Raw genomic sequence first — 8,499 nt, 5'->3', positions numbered from 1 at the left:
GTGTGTGTGTGTGTGTGTGTGTGGTGTGTGTGTGTGTGTGTGTGTGTGTGTGTGTGTGTGTGTGGTGTGTGTGTGTGAGTGTGTGTGAGAGAGTGAGTATGTGTGTCTGTGTGTGTGTGTGTTTCAGTGTGTGTCTCTCACTACTGCTTTTCTGTTTCTATTTCAGTGTGTGTGTGTGTGTGTGTGTGTGTGTGTGTGTGTGTGTGTGTGTGTGTGTGTGTGTGTTTCAGTGTGTGTATGTGTGTTTGTGTGAGTGAGTGTTTCAGTGTGTGTCTGTGTGTGTGTGTGTGTGTGTCCTTATCATATACTGAGAGCTTTTCCACAGCCCACCTGCTCTGGTATATAACATGTTATATACAACGCCCTTCCTCACAACAGACTAGCCACAGTAATCTGGTTGGTTTGACTAATGTTGTCGCTTAGAGGAGCTGTAAGCGGAATGGTTCTTTTAGCTAACATAAATAAATCGCTTACTTCACTTTTAGTTCTTACTGCTACAGTTTGAGTAAATTGTCTCCTATGTTAGGGTGCAACAACTTAACGACTACAACTTATCGAGGCTTCAAGTTGTTAGTGAATGTGTGTGTGTGTGTGTGAGTGTGTGTGTGTGTGCGCGCGTGTGTATGTGTTTGTGTGCGTGTGTGTGTGAGTGTGTGAGTGTTTGTGTGCGTGTGTGTGTGCGTGTGTGCGCGCGTGTGTGTGAGTGTTTGTGTGCGTGTGTGTGTGTGAGCGAGTGTGTGTGTGCGTGTGTGTGTTTGTTTATGTGTGTGTGTGTGTGCAAACAATGGAAAAGCGCTTTCAGTGAAACGCAATATATAAGTAGAGTCCATTTACCATCTCCCAAGTTATAAGATCCAGTGATTCTGATTCAGCTGCTCTCCCTCTCTCTCTCACACACACACACACACGCACGCACAGTCTCTCTCTCTCTCTCACACACACACACGCACGCACAGTCTCTCTCTCTCTCTCACACACACACACACACCCGCACGCACAGTCTCTCTCTCTCTCTCTCTCACACACACACACACACACACACACACACACACACACACACACACACACACACACACACACACACACACACACACACACACACACACACACACACACACACAGTCTCTCTCTCTCTGTCCCTCCCTCCCGCTCTCTCTCTCTCTGTCTCCCTCTCTCTCACTCTCTCCCTCTCCCTCTCTCTCTCTCTCTCTCTCTCTCCCTCTCTCTCTCTCTCTCTCCATCCCTCTCTCTCTCTCTCCATCCCTCTCTCTCTCTCACTCTCTCTCTCTCCATCCCTCTCTCTCTCTCCCTCCCTCTCTCTCCCTCTCTCCATCCCCCTCTCTCTCTCTCTCTCTCTCCATCCCTCTCTCTCTCTCTCTCCATCCCTCTCTCTCTCCCTCCCTCTCTCTCTCTCCATCCCTCTCTCCCTCTCTCTCTCACTCTCTCTCTCTCTGTATAAATCAATGTAAAGCCATCGTGTCTTGTTCTGCTTGGCTGGCTGAGCAATAAGAAACGACCTCCAGAGGAATCCATATAATCACATTAGAAACAACAGCATTAAATCCACCATAACACACCAATGGTTTTGTACTAAAGTCTCCACGAGGAACTTTTAAATATTTCTGAAACAGTCTAATTTTTCCTCTGATGATCATAAATTACATGTAACAGCAAACCAGACCATCAGTGCAATAGAATGCTATTTTAATATAGTTTTTCTTAATGCCTTTGTCATGGGTATACGCTCACCCAGGAACAACAGCTGGCGTGGTAAAAACACTACTGCTTTTGTCAACAGGCAAACGTGCGACACATTTTGTTTAATAATAATATACAAAAAAATACACTGAACATATTTTGGAAAGCGTATTACAAATGCAGATACAGAGACGTGTAATTTGATAAAATGAGTATATACAGTATATTGATCATTAGCAGTTGTCTCGTGGTTATCTGGGGCTTTAAGCTGCCGATGACCTCATCACCTCGTTGAGTTGACGCTGCAGAAAGCCGTGTCACTCTGAGGTCACAGGAAGCCCTTATGACATCACTAATGAACGCTGATCAGAGGAAACATTAACCTTCACTTCCTACTCACCTGCCACTCAAGCAGTTTGGGGCTTTAAAGGGTCACTGTGCAGTTTGTGTGTGTGTGTGTGTGTGTGTGGTTGTGTGCGTGTAGTAGGGTATTATTATGTGTGTGTGTGAGCGTGTGTTGTATTTGCTTTGTTTTGTGTTTAAAGGGTCACTATGCAGTTTCAGAGGAGGGGGTTTGTTTACATTCACAGAGCCTGCAGTTAGTTTACTAAACATATTTTCTCTACGTGTAATTCTTAGTATTGAATAATTCTATCATCATAAATCAAATTATTTTGAGGAACCTGGAACCAAACGTTAAGACTAGAATATGTTTGTAAACCAAACTGTGGGCCCTGCTGCTGTAAACAACAACAGTAATCTTAAAAACAATACAATAATGAACATGATGTGAGCAGAAAAAAGTGTTTTTTATCAAATAAAAACCTAACCTAACTAACTTCCCTACGTTGCTCTCTATGTGTTCCAGATGGTGTTCCATAAGATCAGTTATGTCTATGAAAAATGCCCCAAAAAATCTTTAAAAAATAAAAATTACAATTATGAATCTAAAAATTAGCAGAAAAGATGATATATAGAAAATAAAAATGCCCCTAACCCTACTAACTTCCCTCCTCTCTCTCTCTCTGTCTCTCTCTGTTTCTCTGTCTCTCTCTGTCTCTCTCTCTCTCCATCCCTCTCTCTGTCTCTCTCTCTGTCTCTCTCTCTGTCTCTCTCTCTTCTCTCTCTCTCTCTGTTTCTCTCTCTCTGTCTCTCTCCATCCCTCTCTCTGTCTCTCTCTCTGTCTCTCTCCATCCCTCTCTCTGTCTCTCTCTCTCCCTCTCTCTCTCTCCATCCCTCTCTCTCTCTCTGTTTCTCCCTCTCTCTCCCTCTCTCTCTCCATCCCTCTCTCTCCCTCTCTCTCTCCATCCCTCTCTCCATCCCTCTCTCTGTTTTTTCCAGATGGTTTTCCGTAAGATCAGCGACGTGAAGCGGGAGGAGGAGGAGATGTTGCGTCGGCAGAACGAGGCTCCTCTCAACCTCCCCCCGGACCATCCCGTCCGCAGACTCTTCCAGCGCTTCCGCCAGCAGCGAGAGGCGCGGCTAGCATCCCAACGCGACGCGCCCGATTTAGAGCAAGGGTCTGGGGGGGCCACACACACACACACACCCCCCACCACCACCTCCACAACCTCCACCTCTGCAACCACCGCTGCTCCTAAAATCCTGGGTTCCACTAGCATCTGTATGGTGACTGAGAATATGGTAGCACCGACTATATCCACCACTTCAGTCACGTCAATTTCAAATTCCACATCTGGCCGTGTCATGCTAAATGCCCCCGCGGCGGCTACAACACAGCTAATAAACAGCACTACAGCCACACAGTTAAACAGCGCTAATCTGATTGGTTGTAAGTCCGCGGAGACCCCTCCCAAAGCACGGGGGTGGGGGCGCTTCAAAGAGTCGGTGGTGAAAGCCGATTCGTGGAGCAGCGTCGTGGTAACCAAGGCTGAATCCATGGAAACGCTTCCGGACAATCATCACAACAACAACAACAGAACGAAATCTCACGACGAAATCCCGTTGAAGAAAACCGACTCGTGCGACAGCGGGATTACGAAGAGCGACCTGCGATTGGACAGAGTGGACGGAGGGGGCGGGATCAGAACGCCGCTGGAGCACAGCCCGGGCCAATCGGACGCTGAGAAAAAGAATGACATCGTAGCGGAGCCTCAACAGAGCATGCAGGCAGCGTTTCAGGAGCTGAGGCAGGAGCTGAGGGGAGATATTAAGTGTTTGAACGGACGTATGGAAGCCCTGGAGGGTCAACTCAGCGAGATGATGAGACTTCTCAGATCCAGGAAGTCTTCAGGGTCGTTCTTTGAGATCTCGCGGCCTCCGTCCCCAGATTCAGACAAAGACAGTCTCTCCTAAACTAGACATTAGGGATGCACCATGTTATTCACACTGTCAATCGGTATATAGGCAGATATTGGCTTTTAAAATGTGCTCAGAGGAACTTTCAGTGTGTGTTAATTCTAGCGCCCCCCTTTGGACAAAAGCGGTATTGTTTTTACCACGCCAGCTGTTGTTCCTGGGTGAGCGTATACCCCATGACAAAGGCATTAAGAAAAACTATATAAAAATAGCATTCTTTGCACTGATGGTCTCGTTTGCTGTGACATGTAATGTATGATCGTCAGAGGAACAACGAGACTGTTTCAGACATATTTAAAAGTTCCTCGTAGCATCTTTAAAATTCAATATTGGATATCAGGAAAACGTGCCGATATATAAGAAACCGATAGATAAACTTCTGCTTCAACATGAGCAGAGAGAGGGACACGCTCACAAAGTTTTTCATAACTTAAATTTAAGTATTTTTCTTATTTCACATAAAATTCAAAAATATTTTATACAAAAATATCTAACTAAATAATATTATGCGTTGTATTTTATGTTCGCATTTGCCGCTGGGCCAACGCGATGCGAAATAAAATGTTAATTTCTCATCGGAAGACGAGACTTGATATCATAGATTAAAGAAATTCTATATAGGGCGGCTGTGGTGAAGTGTGTAGGGCGGTCGTCCACTGGGTTACAGGGTTGGTGGTTGGATCCCCCGTCTCGCCGCCACATGTCCAAGTGTCCCTGGGCAAAGAGACACTGAACCCTAAATGTCTCCTGATAGTTAGCTTGCACCCTGCATGGTAGCTGCTGCTGCTATCGGTGTGTGAATGTGTGTGTGAATGGGTGAATGTGCACAAAACAATGCAAAGCGCTTTGGGTCTGTGAAAAAAACAGGGAAAAGCGCTAAATAAGTGGAGTCAATTTATCATTTATATATCGGTTATCGGGCGTGAGTTTCAAAATTTTCGGGCGGTCGGATATCGGGAAAAAATTCAATATGGTGCATCCCTACTGGACATAGGGGACAATTTTTTTTTAGGAATATTTTTGCTTTTATTAGACAGTGTGTAGAGACAGAGATGAAATGTGTCAGAGAGGGGAATGACATGCAGAGAACGACCCGGGCTGGATTCTAACCCGGGTCTGCTGTGAAGAGGACTGAGACTCTATGGGGGAAGAGAGAGAGGGGGGGGGGGGGGGGTCTAACCACTACACCATGAGAGCCCCTCCCCCCCCTCACAAATGACGAAGGCGCATTCTGATCCCTGGGAAGGTTGCTAGCATTCAGAAAACTTTTCGTGATATCAGCAATAACAATAATGATAATAATATGTAATAATATTATAACAAATTTAGCTTTATCTTCATTTTTTTAACAGTTTTTGTTAACAGGACTTTGTCACTGTGATGAAGGGAAAAGGGTTTATCAAAGCAATCCGAATGAAGGAGGCTGTGGACCAGACTTTGAGCTGACGGCCAGTGGTCACGTTTCAGTCAGACATTAGCTCTGTGTTCTCTCAGAAACTTAAACACTGTGCACACAGGCCGACCGCTCGCGTTTTTATATCAGGAATGAATGTGAAAGAATTAGAATATATATATATAGTCCTAAAAGAGATGGAGACGCTATGTGTGTCCGATGCACAGGGCGGCTGTGGTGAAGTGTGTAGGGCGGTCGTCCTCTGGGTTACAGGGTCGGTGGTTCGATCCCCCGTCTCCCCGCCACATGTCCAAGTGTCCCTGGGCAAAGAGACACTGAACCCTAAATGTCTCCTGATAGTTAGCTTGCACCCTGCGTGGTAGCTGCTGCTGCTGCTGCTATCGGTGTATGAATGTGTGTGTGAATGGTAACGTGGGAAAGGAAAACAGGTCTCCCTTGAAAAAGAGTCTCTGGTCTCAATGGGATTTACCTGTATAAATAAAGGTTAAAAATGCAAGGGGGGGGGGGTGTTCTTATAGCAATCAGTGTATGCATGTTTCTATGTTGTTGAGCTGAAAACAGCATGTTGAATGGTTACAAGTTTGATAATTGTATCTGAAATCAAATGGAAAATGTTTGAATATGCATCATGCTCAAAGGTGCTCCGAGGAACTTTCTAGTGCGTGTTAATTCTAGCGCCCCCTTTGGACAAAAGCAGTAGTGTTTTTACCACGCCAGCTGTTGTTCCTGGGTGAGCATATACCCCATGACAAAGGCATTGAGAAAAACTATATAAAAATAGCATTTCTTTGCACTGATGGTCTCGTTTTGCTGTTACATGTAATTTATGATCATCAGAGGAGAAATGAGACTGTTTCAGAAATATTTAAAAGTTCCTCGTAGCACCTTTTTAAACAGGACTGCTTTCACTCAGCTGATCTTAACGGATGTCTTGTGGAAGGAAAGTGAACTTTATTGGAGCATTACTCTGGTTCCAGGAAACAGCTAAATCTCCTCACCTCTATAAACACGGTCTGCACTCAGTCATCACACAGGAGTTAAAGGTTGTGTGTGTGTGTCTGTCTGTGTGTGTGTGTGTGTCTGTGTGTGTGTCTCTGTCTGCCTGTGTGTGTGTCTCTATCTGTCTGTGTGTGTGTCTCTGTGTGTGTGGGTCTGTCTGTGTGTGTGTCTCTGTGTGTGTGGGTGTGTCTGTGTGTGTGTGGGTGTGTGTGTGTCTTGTATTTACTTTGTTTTGTGTTTAAAGGGTCACTATGCAGTTTCAGAGGAGGATTTGTTTACATTCACAGAGCCTGCAGTTAGTTTACAAAACATATTTTCTCTACATGTAATTCTTAGTATTGAATAATTCTATCATCATGAATCAAATTATTTTGAGGAACCTGGAACCAAGCGTAAGACTAGAATATGTTTGTAAACCAAACTGTGGGCCCTGCTGCTGTAAACAACAACAGTGAAACAGTAACTTTTCAGGAAGCTTTCTAACTTCAAACAGTGTTCCAGGGATCACATTTTCCTGTGAGGAAAGTTTGTTTGTTCAGTTAGTATGAGAATAAACCTTAGAAAATGTTTCACTTCTCTGACACACACAAAGTTACATAGTGTAGTGTACTTTTAAAATGGTACAAAGACAAGCCCTTCGAATAAACTGTGAACATGATGTAACTGAGCTTCCATAAAATATACTGACGAAAAACCTGATCCATGAATACCGTTTCATTGCACTTCTAGTTAATTCTAGCGCCCCCTTTGGACAAAAGCAATAGTGTTCTTACCACGCCAGCTGTTGTTCCTGGGTGAATATATACCCATGACAAAGACATTAAGAAAAACTATATAAAAATAGCATTCTTTGCACTGATGGTCTCGTTTGCTGTTACATCTAATTTATGATCATTAGAGGAAAAAATTTACTGTTTCAGAAATATTCAAAAGTTCCTCGTAGCTCCTTTAATTTAGGTGCTTGTAAGAGACGGTTCATTAGAAATGTTGTGTGTCTTGTGTTTCCTGTTTAGCTGTGACATCATTGCGTTGTCATAATATGCAAATTAACCGTCTGCCTGTCTGTCTGTCTGTCTGTCTGTCTGTCTGTCTGATTGGCCGGTGGTTGTTTGTGGAACTTTATAGTGTGGTGCCTGGACATGAACCCTGCGTCCCAAATGTGTTCTACCAAAATGCACCTAAATAATAGATAGTGTTGGAGATTGGAACGCAGGGCAGTTCATTCCAAGTTCATGGAAAAGTTTAGTTTTCATTTCTAAATTGAAGTGTCTATAGAAATGTTTTGGTGTCAAGAACCTAGACCGTGGAGCGCTCCGATGGTGTAGTGGCTAGAGTGTGTACCATATTGGCTCCGGCCTTCGTTGCAGTGGTTGCGGGTTCAAATCCGACCCGTGGACCTTTACTGCAGGTCATCCCTCCCCCCGCCTCTCTCTCTCTCTGTCTGTCTCCCCATTTCAACTCTGTACTGTCTAATAAAGCTTGAAAATGCCAAAAAAATAATTTAAAAAAAGAAAAGAACCTAGACCATTTTTTTTCTCTGCCCTCCCCCCATCTTCCAAAATGGCCACATTCGAAATCATGAATTTTTGAAGAAGAAAGTCTTAATTTTCCCACAAAAAAATTATTTGGTCTGGTTTCTTGACACTCGAAACAATATTGTTCCATAGTCCCTTCCCTTCAATATAGAAGAGAAAACTAAACTATACCATCAACTTGGAATGAAAACATTACATTGCCTACTTACTTGATCTGCAACAAAACACACACACACAAACGCATGCACACACACACACACACACCCCCACCCTCAAACATCGCCGGCATTCACACAGATGCACTTTGGCTGTGTGTGTTTGTGCATGGCGCTGCTACGAAATATATATATATTTTTGTTGCATTTCTTGCTTTATTAGACAGATTTGGAGAGACAGAGTTGGAATGGGGCAAAGAGAGGAATGACATGCAGAGAGCAACCCGGGCTGGATTCTAACCCGGGGGGTCTGCTGTGAAGAGGAAGGGGGGGTGGGGGGTCTGCTGTGAAGAGGAAGGGGTGGGGGGTGGGGGGTGGG

At 44.4% G+C, this 8,499-nt stretch overlaps 1 protein-coding gene across 1 annotated transcript in view; it reads right to left on the bottom strand.

Annotated features, from left to right (window-relative positions):
* Positions 1-8,499, bottom strand: part of LOC307270297 (uncharacterized protein) — a gene marked incomplete at its 5' end in the record, with an annotated part of 104,074 nt that overhangs the window by 10,849 nt on the left and 84,726 nt on the right. The gene's annotated exons all lie outside the window — the stretch shown is intronic.

This window comes from Ammodytes marinus (genome assembly GCF_949987685.1).
Source record: "Ammodytes marinus genome assembly, contig: scaffold_60, whole genome shotgun sequence".
NCBI classification, from domain to species: Eukaryota; Metazoa; Chordata; class Actinopteri; order Uranoscopiformes; family Ammodytidae; genus Ammodytes; species Ammodytes marinus.
This window is presented reverse-complemented; position numbering and strand designations above follow the sequence as displayed.